The sequence below is a fragment of the Rhyacophila brunnea genome, unplaced genomic scaffold (genome assembly GCF_057557595.1).
Source record: "Rhyacophila brunnea isolate RB1 unplaced genomic scaffold, BYU_Rbru_1.0 scaffold_23, whole genome shotgun sequence".
NCBI lineage: Eukaryota > Metazoa > Arthropoda > Insecta > Trichoptera > Rhyacophilidae > Rhyacophila > Rhyacophila brunnea.
The window spans coordinates 2,678,766-2,695,603 of record NW_028232893.1 but is presented as its reverse complement, the minus strand read 5'-3'; the positions used below and the strand labels follow the sequence as shown (position 1 = coordinate 2,695,603).

General features: G+C 35.8%; 1 protein-coding gene across 3 annotated transcripts in view; it reads right to left on the bottom strand.

Annotated features, from left to right (window-relative positions):
• Mhcl (Myosin heavy chain-like) overlaps positions 1-16,838 on the bottom strand; it is a 477,652-nt gene that overhangs the window by 222,505 nt on the left and 238,309 nt on the right. The gene's annotated exons all lie outside the window — the stretch shown is intronic.

The window sequence follows — 16,838 nt, the reverse complement described above, 5'->3', positions numbered from 1 at the left end:
CTTTCCGATAAGCAATTTGGATTCAGAAGAGGCAAATCAACAGTCGACGCCATAAGGAACGTGATTGCCATTGCTGAAAATTCTCGCCGTAAATACGTCCTAGGAGTTTTCCTGGACATTGCAGGTGCGTTTGATAGTGCGTCTTGGCCTCTTATACTTCGAAAGCTCCGGCTGAAGAGACTACCAGGAAATTTGTTCGCGTCAATTCAAAGTTATTTCACCAATAGATCGATCGAGTTTCGAGTTGGTTCAACCACAATAAAAAGGAACACCAGCATGGGATGTCCCCAGGGCTCAGTCCTCGGGCCCCTTCTCTGGAACGTACTCTTCGACGATCTCCTTAGAATTCCGCTTCCAACCGACTGTACTGTCATTGCCTACGCAGACGATGCGCTGCTGCTGGTCGAGGCCGACAGCAGGGCGAAGATTGAGAGCACCGTTGGCGAAGCTTTAGCATCAATTGAGGCTTGGGGTAGATTAACTAGACTATCATTCGCACCTTCCAAGACAGAAGCCATTGTCCTTAAAGGACCGAGACGACTTAGCTGTTCGAGACTACCCACAGTCCGATTCGGTGACACGAGAGTGAAAGTGTCGAAGATCGTCACCTATCTAGGCGTCAAAATGGACACAATGTTAAATTTCCTACACCATGCCGAAACCCAAGTCCACAAGGCTGGGGTGGCCTTCCAGAGGATCGGCCGCATGGCTGGTGAAGGATGGGGCTTAAAAGTAAGGGCGCTCAAGATCGCCTACGGCGCCATTTTTATGGGAATCGCGGCTTATGCCGCCAGTGCTTGGTGCCCGCGCATTCCCAAAAGTGTCAAACTTAGAATCTCTCTTTTAAGAGGACAGCGCATCGCGCTTCTGTCCATTACCAAAGCCTACCGTACTACCTCAACTGACGCGCTCCCGGTCCTGGCCGGCATTCTCCCACTTGACCTGCATATTCAGGTCAGCGGCGCTTCAATATTGCTCCTCAAGGGCGAGGAGGCCGACGTTGGTGATTTTCACCTCGTCCCTCCCCCTCGGCTAGCTGGCGAAGGAGTAGCATTATTGAGGCGCAGAATTAGACTCATGTCGCTCAACGCGGCCATTACGACCTGGCAGCGAAAGTGGGACGAATCGACCAAGGGCCGGCACACATATACGTTTTTTCCAAACATACAGTGGCGAATGGAGATAACCAAATATCTGACTCCAGACCATTACACCAGTCAATTTGTGACTGGTCATGGTGGATTCGCTGGCAAGCTCTTCGAGCTTGGACTTGTAAGCCGTCCGACATGTCCATGCGGAGGGGAAATACAGGATGCCAACCACATCCTATGGGAGTGTCTGAGTATGTGCTCCGAACGGGAGGAAATGCTCAGGTCGGTCCAACCAGCTGTTGGACCCATCGGCCCGTCCGACCTGGTTGCTACTAAGGCCAATTATCTTGCTTTCAAAAAATTTGCGGCGTCTTACTACGGGCGTGAAGATCTCTTCACATAAATTTTGCTGCCTGTATGATTAGCTTCGTTCTTTAATTTAATAAACAAGTAGGTTCATTTTCTTTTTAGTAATTTCCATGTGCTTTTTCTCTCCCTGGCACTTTGCATTAGAGTAAACTCAGTAAACTCAGTCAGAGCTCACTTTGAGCGTAGCAATCTAAGTCTTGGGCATCTTCTCCCAGGACACTCCCAGGCCAATTCTTAGATGCTTCACATCACCAATTGATGGGTCCCGTGATACTCTCGATTAAGACCGAGGGTGGTACGGGGCGGGTTTGGTGGAGGGACTTTAACTTCAATGATTCCCCAGAATTACCTCATAAATCGGAATCAATAAATTTTAATGAATTAGGCCGAGCTTTATTAAGTCAGGTAAAACATCTCATGGAATAGCCTAGCTTCTAGACATCAGTGAGGAACGGTAATATTAAAAAAACGGACAGCATCTTCGTATTATGGAATGTATAAAATGAAGTATTGTTGGTACCAAATATATCAATGTGGTCAATGCACTTCCTAGAGATGTAACCATTTTTAGCGATGCATTATGTATTATGTTTTTAAAATTCTATTTTATTGTTTAATTTGTATTTTTTTGAATTATTGTTTTTTATTACAACGTTTTTATTAGCTCGTATTCTTGTTTGTCCGGTGGTTGTTTGTCCAGTACAAATCTTGCAATCAATTTTTAACTGACTTCCCGACTAGCTAGACATTTGAAACTTTTAAAATATATCAGAACACGATGCCAATGCACTCTTTTAATACTTTTAGCCATCTTTAAGCAGAATTGAATTCATTTTTAGTTAATTCTGTTTTGTATGGAAAATTATTTCAGAAAAATCCGTAAAAGTAAAACACTATTATTGGTTGCTAAGGGGGTGGTCCTAGCAACTAAATTATTAATATATACGTGCGTTGCTATGGAAATCAAAATGGCATTTCAGTATTCTATATTTGTTTGTTTGTTTGTTTTTTATTTACTTCATATCAAGTACAAGTTTGAGCATATCGAGCATAATAATTCAACAGAAAATTTAAAAACGTTGTGTATAAAAAGTTCTTTTTATCTTGTAATTATTTTATTTCTTTTCTACAAAATTGTTTTTTGCTTTGCTTTGTTTTCTCTGCTAATTTGATTTTCAAGTGCTTTTTATCCTCAATCTCATGTTTTGAACGTCTTGCATTAATAATTTGTTATGTGCTCTGTTGTCTTTTGTAAATAAATAAACTAATGCATCGTAAATAAGCATCATAGATGAGTGTTGAAATGTCACCAGTAATGTGGTAATTTTATGATACTGTGACATTTTATTCTAAAAAAAATATAACGGGTCTCGAAATGGAAAATTTCACATAACGGAAAGATAAGACTTTTGATACTAATCGTAATGATTAGATCAAAAGTCATTCAAAATATCACCAACATATTGTGCAAATATGTATAGCTTTATTCCGTGAAATAATGAAAAAAATATTTATGTTATGATAATGAATGATAATAATGTTCATCGATAAATTTAAAATGGAAAAAAAAACTATAAAAGAAGAAAGACGGCACGTCAAAATGTCTACATGCACAAATCAATATCGATTTTCCTTTCAAATCCAAGATCAGTCTAATAAATATAATACTAATAATACCCGCTGACATAACTGCGAGAAATAATATAACATGCATATTATTAACAGAGGCGGGACAAATGGTTATAATAGGCCCTGTTTTCCCGCTGCTTGCGTTCAGATAAAATCATTAATACTCTCGAAGACTTATCAACCCTTGGGGCACTGATAAGGTCTGTAAAAGATATGTACCTACCTCATGGCCCCCATATCCTGAAGCGGACCTCCAGGCCAGGATGCTTGCCGGGCTCCCTACCTATCGCTAGGGTTAAGGCCAGTGTGATATTCTACAGTAGTGTTCCCTAAATGGTATTAAACGGAATCCCAAGGTTCCACAAGGTAAATAAATCCAGTCGAATTATTCAGTCGTCGGCACTCCGCATTATATTATATTAGAAGCACTGATAGCGACCCCTTTTTGTGGTAGCCAAATAATATGCAACCCTTTGCCATATTTGATAAATAACCATTTTTATTAGTCAGAAAACACACAAATAAATAATATATAATATATAAATAATAAAAAAATAAAATCCTACCTTGAAATTATCATTTAACTACATTAATCATCATACCATTCTTACCTATCACATTCCATCACAAAGCTTAACAATTTAAAATGTTTAAGTAAAAATAGATCCGCAGGCGACTTATTTTTACTATTGGAGCAAATTCGTGGTGTGTGTTTATCTCACTTAACTGGTCGACCCACCACGCCGGGCCCTAGTCGCCAGAGCCCTGTCAGCCCCCATGACCTACCTACTCCAAACTGTGATGGGGCCATTATTATACCCTGCTATAGTTGGACAGAATAAAAAAAAACACCTGTAAAATCATCAATATGTACCTAGCATAGATTGATATCTGGAATATATTAAAATATCATGGAAAAATTAACTGTACCTGCATTGTAACAAGGGTCAATTTCCATTTTTTTTGTAAGTAAATCTTATTGCCTACTGTAATACATTATATATTTTGTATTGATTGATCTGTATGTAACGTAGCGCAACACAGAATACACAAACTTTCTCTGTCAGTCTGCGTATAGGCAAAAATTGACAAGTGACACTGCCACCCGGTAATAATGTTTAAAATAAAATAAATAAAATTGTGATATTTTTACAGAATTATTGTAAAAGTGAACTCTACCTACATTGAAATAAGGATGATTCTTACATTTTCAAGTACTCACCTACTCATTTTTCTGTTACGTTAGGTTAGGTTATTGTATGGATAACGTTAGCTTGTAGATGTGTGGGTGTATATGGTCCGAAGCGACCCAAACGACGCCGCTCGAAGCAAAACTCCAAATCGCCTTCACCCCAATTCGGCACTGATCGACATGTCAATAAGCACAACGTTACGTGTCTCTTGACAGTCTATCATTACGTCTATTAAATCATCTTGAAACAGGCACAAAGTAATTGCCGGCCGCTTGTCAAAAAAATTGCGCAACTCCGCGAATTTGATCAAATGTCAAACGTGGATCATGCAACACGTAGCATAATATTGTCTTATGATGATAATTGAAAAATTATTAAAACACACCTTGGAAAAATATACCTAATGTAGGTAGGTACTAATCATTATATTTTATTTTCTTTGTCGGTGGGCTAGGCCAGGTTACGGATTAGTCATATCATTATATTATTATTTGATGCACAGTATCCATGGCCCCCATAAGGGGGGGACTGACAGGGCTCTAGCCTGGGGGCCCGGGTTTAAGGTGGGCCCGGCTTGGCGGATCTATCAGCGAAGTGAGATAAACACACATCACAAAATTGCAGTAAAAATATTAAAAAGTGTTAAAACAGTGAACAAACAAGCCTCTTCTTTGCAGTTAATTGCACTTCCATTTCAAATGAGGAATGCCTCTGAATTTATCATTACATTTCACGCTTCCGTGGTTTACGGATCTATCAATTTACGTAATCTGATGTTTTTATAATAAATATATATATATACATAAAACGATCAGGAGTGACATTAAAATCATTATTAGTAAACTTTTGGTTTATTGTGAAGAAGAAAGGAGTCACACCTAAAAAGACAGCACTTCCTTCTAATGCTAGCTAAATTTAGATAATAAATCGGCATTTGCAACTTACATCCTTTGGACACAACGTGTATATAATCGTGTAGGTACAATGTTATTATGGAATAAAACCTATTTTGTGGATCACGCCCTTTTTCCTATCTAAGTCGATTTATATAATCATTTTAAATGGAACAACTGAAGGACGCAGAGAGTCTGGTGGAAGGAAACTACGTACGACTAGAGTTGGGTTTCGGGAATTTCCCGACGGGAATTCTCGAGAACGTTTCGAGATTTTCAATCCCGAATCTCGAGAATTGAGATTTTTAACATTTCTTTCCTCGAGATTCGGAATTTCTTTATTGTCAAATATTAATTGAAAAAAACGATTGTTCTATATGAAAAAAGTACACAAAAAACACAAAACGTTCAAAGAATGATCGGGGCATTTAACACAATTAAGCCAACTTCAACTCAAAATGAGCGCAATTTTTCAACATCAAGGAATCTATGTCTCAAAAACGTACGCGATTGTCAGACGCAGCGATTGGCAGTCTGTGTTTTTTGAAATTCTATTTTAATAAATAATTTTTCGAATCATTTTTGTTTTCCTACTTCTATTTGTTGGTCTTCTTATATAAATAAAAAAAAAAATTTTTTTTGGAATCTGTCTGTTTTTACACTGATTTTAGGATTTTTTACAGGGTTTTTTTTAAATTTCCATATATCTCGAGAATTCTCGAGATATATGGAGAATTATTGAGATTTTCTCGGGAAATACCCAACTCTACGTACGACAACAGCAGGAGCAGTTCCGTCAAAAGGAGTGCTACATAGATAGGCAGGAAGTTAAGTTAGAGCCAAGAGAAACAGAGCTCTTCGCAGGGTCCACAACTCCCCCCACTGAAGACATAAGCGGATGGATGACATGCATAATACACTCGCAGATACAACCACGAACTACACTCACCGACAGTTACTACACGATGCGTGCCGCACTTTCCATACTGTTTTTATGACAAACGTATTTTTCGACTATTACCTATTATGGCTTGATTTTCGCCGGGTTTAATTGAATTTCAAAAACTAAACAACACCATCTGTAAATAAATTGTAGTCTTATTTCAATGAAAACAAATAAATACGTACGACTGACAGAGTTTTTTTTTTTTTTTTTTTGATTTTACCGAGGCTTTGACTGCGACTCGCTGTCATATCGCCTCTTCTCTTCTAGAAGGGGATCCGTCGATCAGGTCCTCACTCCTATTCTGTTAAATAACTTTAGAATTTTGCCTAGCTCTTCCGTCTTACCCACCGCCAGGACACCCTTCAATTCGTCGACATTCTCATAGATATCTGCAATTCGCAGCTGTACTCTGTGAATTTCATATTTGGGGCATTGCAGTGCTATATGTACAATGTCCTCTAAAACATGACATTCATCGCAGAGCTGCGATTCGCTTCTTCCCATGAGGACATCAAATCTTTTGCCCATGGTGTGCCCTGTTCTTAGCCTCAGTATTAACTTAAGCTCATTCCTCGTCAAAGAAGACTCTACAAACCAGGGCACCTCTCGTGGTGATGGTAGAATTGACTTACTCCATTTCCCCTTTTCTATTGATGCCCTATGGTGAAAATCTATCCACATACTACGGCACATTTTTTTTATAGCCTCATTCCAGTCCAGGTTTTCTGGTATCCACTGATGTGGTACCCCTGAATGGCCGGCTTCCTTTGCCAGATCATCTGCCCTTTCATTTCCCTCAATGCCCATGTGCGATGGGATCCATTGAAGGCATAGATCTCCTACTGACAGAGTTTAGTGTGCACCATTTAATGACTGAAAAAGTTAGCACTATTTTTATCGGATCGCCAATACTATTACATAAACTAAAGTACCTAAACTATTATGGTGAGATTTAGGCAGGATTTCATTGAATTTTAAAAACTAACCAATAAATACCATCTGCAAATTGTATTCTTAGTTGAAAACAAATAAGTATGTTTGACAAAGTTTAGTGTACACCATGTATGGCGAATCTTAACAGCCTACCTCCATCATTCGCCACTGATAGATAATCACGTGACCAAAGCATGGCCAATATCTATACACAGATTAAAATTAATCTCAACATCTTCCATATCCATCTACGAAACTGTGATAATAATTTGTGATGGAAAATAATATACCTACATATCCTTTTAGAGCTAAGAAAATACATACAGAATAGAGAAACAGGCACACAGATGTTTTGATCAAACCATACATGGCGAGGAAGCCAAAGTAAAATATCGGTTTATCTGCGTAAATAGATCAATGCGAATAGATATTGGATTCAAATATAAATTATTTGTTTATCCTATTCAAATACGGTTTAACAAATAACTCAATAAATAACGTCCCATTAGCCATTGCTTCGTCTGATTAAAACGAACCGATTATTCTAATAGTATCGAATTAAATAATTATGGCATTCTGCAAAGTGAATATAATTATAGCTAATTAAAAAGCAATGGAATAGTTTAGTTTATTTGCTCAGTACGTCGCTTTGAAAGATTGTCATGTTATTATCTTTGAGAACGAAACACAGAAATGATACGGAATAATCCAAGTCGTAATAGTGCAATCATTACAATTTGTGTAAAAATAATTACAAGTTAAAAAGAACTTTTTATATACAACGTTTTTAAATTTTCTGTTGAAACATATAAACTTGACTTGATTAACTTAAACGATCAAAAAAAAATTGTACTTGATAGAAATAATACTGAAATGTCATATTGATTTCCATAGTAACACACGTATATATTTATATATTAGTTGCTAGGACCCTCTTAGCAACCGATTATAGTTTTACTTTTTACGGATTCGTGTTCTGATATATTCTAAAAGTTTCAAATGTCTAGCTAGTCGGGAAGTTAGTTAAACATCGATTGCAAGATTTTTACCGGACAAACAAGAATACGAGCTAATAAAAACGTTGTAATAAAAGAATTCTCTTCTCGTTGGAACTAAAAATTAATATATGCACAATTAAATCATTATTTACGTATGCATATTTAAATTCTCAACAAGTATTAAATAATATTATTAAATATATATATTAAAATACAATTTCATTCGATTGCGTAGCGCCCAGTTGTCCCGGCGCCGAATCGTCCTAAACCCACATAACGATAACTGAAAACTGCGACGTAGATACGAACACTATTTTAACTTTAACCGATAACATTTCATTGGTTAATAATACTGTACCAATTTTAGCGATCTATTTTTTTAGACCGATACAAATTTTGACTGTCAAATTACGTAATGAAATAATGCTTGCAATCTCGCGCAACCCTGATGACGGCTAGGGCTCGCCTTCATTCAGTTAAGAATCGGCAATAACTCGCCGATCAAGGATAGGTTATAATAATGAACAGTACAGTTACCTTCACAATGCACCAATCAACGTCAGCCTTTAGACATCGCGATTCCTCTGGTCACGATTCAATATTGTCGCCCGGGGGTTGGTGTGGAAGGAAACAATAACGCGGGGAGTAGATGGTCAGTTGGTACAGCGTGACCTTTCACTTCTTTTCTTCACACTTTCAAATGCACGAAGAAAACTCTGGGAAACGCTTGCACAAGTCTAAGAAACCCTTCGGAGCTAAATCAGCGATCAGAAAAGCGTCGCCGTTTGAGGTTAATTTAGGTTCATTCATTAACACGAGGTCTACCACGATTCAAATTTAAATTTATTTATTTTACATAATATAATGAGCATTACAAATTACAAATTCAATGCATCCACGACAAGACATAAAAAATAAATGTCAAAAATATTTAAATGAAAAAATATTAAACGTGGAAAATAGAAATAATTACAAGATAAAAGAACTTTTTATATACCACATTTTTAAATTTTCTGTTGAATCATATAAACTTGACAATTCTATGTATTAATAACTTAGGGCAAATAAGGCAATTGTCAACAAAACATTTTTTTGCTATTTTGCAACAAACAAACAAATATAGAATATCTACTGAAATGTCATTTTGATTTCCATAGTAACGCACGTATATATTAATAATTTAGTTGCTAAGACCACCCCCTTAGCAACCAATAATAGTGGATTTGATTAAGGATTTCTTCCGAAATAACTTTTCATACAAAACCGAATTAACTGAAAATGGATTCAATTCTACTTAAAGATGGCTAAAAGTATTAAAAGAATGAATTGGGATCGTGTTCTGATATATTCTAAAAGTTTCAAATGTCTGGCTGGTCGGGAAGTTAGTTAAAAATCAATTGCAAGATTTTTACCAGATAAACAACCACCGGACAAACAAGAATACGAGCTAAGAAAAACGTGGTAAAATAGACCCTATCTTCAAAATGTACTGGAATTTATCAATATCTGAAGCGATTTGATTGAGCATAGTTATTGCTCTCCCAATTGGCGTTACCAATGGCAAATTGGTTCTGCACCTTGGGAGAACAAAAAACGAATAGGTACTCACAATTTCTAAAATACAAACACATTACAGGGAATGTTTCCATTTACACCGCGTATACGTCGGAAAGAATATTAAGCTAAATACAGATCTCTTCTAAACGATGTGGCGACACTGTCTAAACACCGGGACAACTGGACGATTACCACCTTGGCACCGGTCAATTTGTATGAAATGAATTAGAACATCATATATCGAACAGTAGTATAATCGTATCACAAAAATAAAAGAATCCGTTTACCCTGAATTGGCGAGGCTGTAAGAAGGTATAAATCTCGAAAGTATGGCATAAACTTAAACACGCATCATATGCATTAATGTTTGTCTCGTAAACGAAACGCTCATTCAAAATCCGTCATTAAGTAATAAACCGAAACTGGCTTCACAGCCATGGTCCGTAGCGACTGTCATTAGCATTTATATCTTATTAATCTACTCCACGGTAGATACTTATACAAAAAGGAAGGTATGTATAAAAATATTATTACTTGTATTCGCATGTCGCATAATATGTAAATTTTATTCATCTTTACCATCACCAATACGGCAATAGTCCAGTGGCCCTGGCGTCCTGATCCTTGTGCCAAATTTTCACATTCCCTGAGCGATGCTACTAAATCTTGAGAACATATGGAATACGTAATTATATTAATATAATATACCTACCTACTTCTTACAACTGCCATATTTTAGTAAACTAGACCATGTAGGTAGGGAATCCAATCCCGAGCCAAAATTCTGATCCCGGCATTTCGGGATTACAATTTGACAATCCCGGGATTGGCATTTTTTCCATTGTTAATATATTTTTTTTATATTTACATATAACATTATTTAAGACATTTATTGTTAATATTGTATTATTATGTTCAATCGTGGAAATACATGAGTTTAATAGAGTAAATAATATTTTAATATAAATAATAATGTGAATTTAATATGAGATTGCTGTTTCTGATAGTAAAGACTTAATGAATGGGTTGGCGAGATTTAAAATAGTAAAGCAAATCATGGTGTACTTATGGCCTTTCCGCTTCATAAATCTAATTAGTCAGCCAAATATGAAACTGCCCTAAAACGTACGAGATCATGGTGGAATTACGTTGTTAAAAGAGGGAAGCATTGTTTTTTCTCCAATCTTTCTCATTTTTATTAATTAATGTGAAAAAATAAAATGAATCGGCAACTTACACATGGGTATAAATCAAACTCAGTTTATTTCTAATGTAGTTATTTGTTATTAAAAGTATTTTCTCTGTTATATTTTCGTTTTTATTTTATTTTCCATAAAAAATGATAAAAAAATCAATCCCGAAAGTTTCAGGATTATGTTTATCAATCCCGGGATTCATAGGTATCAAAAATAGCTCGGGATCCCGGGATTGGCATCCCTACATGTAGGTACTCAGTTTTTTGTATAATACTTCCTTTTAAAGATGTACAATTATTTTAACCCTCAGGGTCCGATTTCAATTTTCAGAAAACCTTTTATAGGTGAGGTAATCGTTATTTATATGGATATCGTGGGAAATTACCTTCTGATCGAAGCCTACTTGCAGCTTCGATTAACTTTACATCTAAGGCATGTTAAATTACAATATTTGATGTCGGGAAGTAGGTACGCAGTGAAAGTGTTTCAACTTTTGATTGGAATTGTCCAGTTACAATAACCGTTTGTTTATTAGACGACATTTGCAAAAATCAAGAAGGGATTAACTCTTTATCGGCCGATTTTAAGCAGGTATCGGCAACCATTTCTGACTTACGAGTCACGTTCAACTGTTCGCTGTTTTGATACGACCGCAAATAATTAGTGGGTACTAGTCAAAAAATAAAACACAGTTAAATGCTCAACTTAATTATCTATTTGTGTCGCTACATTTCAAAATCAGCCAAGTCCACATTTAGGTATTTTTTTACTTTTTTGTGAATTGCTGAAGAACTACTGCTTTCTAACATTTCTGCATTATCAAAATGTGGAATTTATTAATTTGAAATATTCTATACTCGAAATAAAATAAACTTTTACCCTTGTGACTGTGTATTTGAGAAAACAAAAAGCTGTTTTTCTCCTATTCATCTATTATGGACTTGGCTGATTTTGAAATCTAGCGACACATTTTCCTGTGTGTTGTGACTTTTTTCTCTTAGTGAAATAATCTATATTCACTTCAAACCAGAGGTTAAACTTCGGAATCGAGTACATATGCATAATATTATGTCCACCAGTTAACAGAAAAAAGAAAGTGTATTCTTCCTAAGTACAACTCATTGCTGAAAATAGTTGATCGCAATTAATGTACGCACCTACATAAAAGTCTTCTTCATTATTATAATTAATCCCTCTATTTTATGGTAAGCATCAATAAAACTGTTTCATATTTTCTAACTAAAATTCATTCATCAATGTAACATTTTTTAATATAATCACAAAATCTTCATCTGTAATAATTGGTCTGGGGCCTTATGTTGTAAATTGTGAGTTGAAGTCGCCCGGCGACATGACGTCATATGACATCATTGTGACGTACTATCGGAGTGAGTCAATAGTATTCGAGAAATTAACGCTACTCTAATACTGGCGTTATTCATTGTCCCCATACACAAATAGGTGTTTCAGCATAATAATATCTATGGTGAGCCGTGTGCATTGGGCGGCTCGCCTCGATGCGTGTATTGAGCATACGTCACAATTACGTCATGTCGTCGGGTGACTTCATGTCACAAGTTACAACATAGGGCTGCTGGTAAGTCATTAACATAAAAAGAGTTCAAAAAGTTTCGTATTTCGATACTTATTTCATGAAAACCCATAATTTTAATCTTATTGAAAATTCTATGTACCTATAGGAATATATATAAAATGATTTATTATTTTTAAACCGTTTTTACCTTAATAGTTAATAGAAATTGAATGACTTACGATACATAACGACAGCTTTGCTATTAATATAAGTAGAAGGCACCGTTGACTTACCTGAAAACAAAAGAAATACATTCATTTAATAAAAATAAAAATAATGTTTTTATCAAGCATGTAATATGTAGTCAATACTCGTGTAACAATCATATCACTCAGCATTACATGGGTGACACACTTTAATATGTATATTTTGTTGTCAAAACAAAACAAAAAATAGAGCGATAACTATCTTCAGTATTTCCTCAATCATAACTAGATCAGTGGGGGTTTGTTATGATTTGTTAAATGCGTCAGTATCTCTTGTAATATATGGACTGCATTTGTATAAAAAAGAACAACAACCACCAAAACCTCACTCACACATTGAGTCCGTCATGCGACGCACTACTATCGTTACGAGTCAAGAAAATCACTTTTAAAAACAAAAAAACAGAAAAAAATATAGAATCTTGTTCGTTCGAGAGAACTTTGCAGATTTCACTCCATATGACCATTAATAATTTATTCACATTACAAACAGAAATCATTTTCGATGAATTGGCATTCCGTTAACTGTGTTTGCGAATCATGTCATTTCGGTATTTCTACATTCGGCGAAATATTTAAAATAAACTGTTAGTTTCTCATAATATAGGTACACTATAATATCAGGGTTGGCAAATCTTTTTACGTACGCGTGCCAAAATTTCCCAATTATCTTTCGACTGTCCGACACGACGAAAATGGTTTATAAGAATTCTATTGAAAAAATAATGATGTTCCAGATACCACTCACGGAACATAGCACACATATTATAGCTTTTTCACTTTTTTCAATTAGGCCATACATTTCGACCGAAATCGTCCAGCAATTTTGAAACTGTCTTCCAGAATTACTACCATTTTTGTGGGTAGAAATGAAATTGTGCGTTACTGTAGTACGTAGTTTGGTTCTTTTACGCACAAATTGACACCAGAATTGTTCCGATCAGACGAGGCATTCTCTCTCTACAGTGGGAGTAGTCCCAAGCATTGTAAATCGATGAAAATCAGAGGTTCGCGGCACGGCTTCCCCCGTCGCCTGATGAGGTTAGTGCGATAATATTATATGTGGCGCGTACAGCCTAAGGACCGACCTATGCAATTATATATTTAAATTAAACATAACGTTTTGCCTGCTATTTTTTTACAATGCGATCTATCATTTATTATTATTATACGTATTTTTTCTCTACAAAATAAAACATTCGCGTGCCATGCATAATCATCTCGCGTGTCATAGGTTCGCCACCACTGCATTATATTATTCCGTTTACGTGAAATCTTAAATGTCTAAAATCTCTATTATCCAAGAACACTTCAATAATCCTAACTCAACATTAATCTTCCTTTGACGACTTACCTACAGCCGAACGGATTATTATCGACAAACTGAGATTACCATATAAGTAATGGCTTAAACTAAAAGATTGACTGTCCGAGGCGACTTAAATGATATTCATTAGGAATAACAAAAAACTGGTTTGGGAGCTTATCCATAAAAAAAGGTGTAAAAGTTAAATTGTACATTAATCACTGTATCGGATAGATTAAGGGCTCGGAATGCACACGTGGAAAATTGAAACGGATTTGCGCTTCAAGAAATTTTAACTTCGTCTAAATATTAAGTAGGCTATAAAAATATAAAACAATGTATTTTGTAATTAAATAGGTACACAGAATGTGTGTGCTGACAATGAAATGCTGTGAATGAAATATTTAAATACTCGAATAAGTATAATGTATAAAGCAGTTGCGAAGGGTGGAGGTAGGCCGTTAAGATCCGACATAAATAGTGCACATTAAACTTTGTCAGTCAAACGTATTAGTTTTTATTTAACTTATACTACGATGTGTAGATAGCATGCTTCCCACAAGGGGGTGGGCTGACAGAGCTCTAGCCCAGGGGCCCGGCATGGCGACTCGATCAGAGAAGTAATATAAACACATCACAAATTTGCTCTAATAAAAAAAAGTGATATTAATAATTTTTGGTTGTACGATACAATTTTTAACTGTGCGCCGATACTCGACATCTCCATAATTCAAATGGATGTAGGTACATATTAAAAATACAAAAAATTGCTAAAAATACACCTTCAATTTATAATGTGCGGTGCCTGTGCTTAAGGCTATACCTCAGCTGAGGCATGGTCTAAAAATATCGTGACTAGGCGATGCGCGGATTGCGGGTCGCGGGTGTATCTATAGTCTAAGTCGCGGGTGCAAATTACGCAAGCCGAACGAAATATAATTAGTCATAAAAGTTCAACATGCATCCTTTTTATGTTATATTTATTATATTCGAAATAATAATAGTATATTCATTGAAATGTTATACGTAAAGTTTTTAGTCATCTTTACACGATTTAAGAATATTTTCATCCGACGCCATGACAACACGAATCGACGTGCAGACATCTCGACTATCGCTCTCCGAATGGCAATGCGGCCGTAATTTCGTTCCACATACAGTTGAAAATTATTTGCCGTTTCACTTATGTACGACGCTCTTAATAATGTGCCGGCTCGTGAAATTGTCCAATCCGACCGCCTCAAAGACGGATGGATTCGCCTCGGAACAAAACACGATTATGTTATTCAAATCGTAAGATATAGAGAAACGATTAAATAAATAAATATATCAACATGGTATATCGATAAAATATATGTTGAGATAGAGAGAAAAAAATACATCGACATCCACCAATGTACAGTGCAATGGCAATCTATAATAAATGCCATAACGAATGCTCAAACAAAACCAGTCCGGGATCGCTATTAATTTATTATAGAAATCGAATGTGTATACACTTTTTTCAGTTCCGCGAAGCGACTTAGATAAAGACTATAAGCGATTAATAAATAAAATAATTGATAGGTCGGATGTTCGATAAACCACATAATTTAAATTCCACTTGCAATTATTATTATGAACAAGCAACACCTGCAAAAGTTGATCGAGCGAATTTCCTACAACGGAATCATCGAAAAAACCCAAACAATTAAAGTTTTAAAAAATCTGTGTGTGTACTTACGTACGCGCATTAGAAGTTATAATTCTTTGGCGTAACAAAACAAAAACAAAACTTGTGATAACCTAGATTCTTCGACTAGCTCTTAATTAATTATCTTGTTAAATTACACACTCAAAAAAGGACCGCTTATTGGAACGCCGTTGGTTTATTTCTATACACTTATATTACTAAATTATATAATTATTTATCGTTGTTTTTATTTTTAAAGTAACAACTGCCACTATGACGTTTAATAGTTTGTTTACGTAAGGAATTGCAAATGACCGACAATAATAAATTCGCTGCCTAGACAACGGAACAATTCTAAACTATAATATTATACTGTATAATCGTCGCGATTGTAGTATCATACTGTGGCGTAATGGTAGTGCGTTCGGCTGATAACCGAAAAATCGGAGGTTCGAATCCAATCGAGTGCATTTATTTTTGTGTGAAAAAATAAATAATGTGTTACATATCAACAAAAATACACTCTGCTCTGATTTTCCAAACGCGCCTAAAGAAGTATAACGTCAAAAAGATATTTTATCGGGATGAACCGTGATTTGTCATTAGGGGCCGTCCATATATCACGTCACGCCCTTAGTGGGGATGATACAATACGATGATATTTGTGACGAAGAAGTTAAGAAGGGGGGGGGGGACATTATGGGCAAGTGTGACGTCACAAAAACAACAACATAAGTTATGTTATTCTGAAAACACTCATGAGAAAATATAGCCAATAGAAAAAATCTTTTTCGAAAAAAGTAAGACACCCGGCAGGAATCGAACCTACGTCTCTTGGGTTTCGCGCCCTGTGCATTACCACTATGCTACAGCTGCCATGCCTAATTGCGACAAATTTTAACTATTGGCCTTATTAACACCTGCTCATAAGCGCTCTCTAAAATGAGTTGCGGTAGGCGATCGATTTCTGTATTCTAAATTAAAGCATTTATTACTTTAATTACTAATCGACATCACGGATCTCTCCAATATTTTCTGTTGTGACTTACTTGAACTTGCTAATAATTTTTAATCAACCATTTATTTTATTCAACAAATAATTCACAAGATTTAAGAATGTAAATTCTAATTATTGAACAAACATAATTCTGAAAACACTCATGCTAAAACACTAAGGCTTAGAGCGACCAAGAGCTACTAAAGTTTGGTAGACGTAGGTGGCAACGAAAGGCTAAGATAGATCGATAAAAAGGAG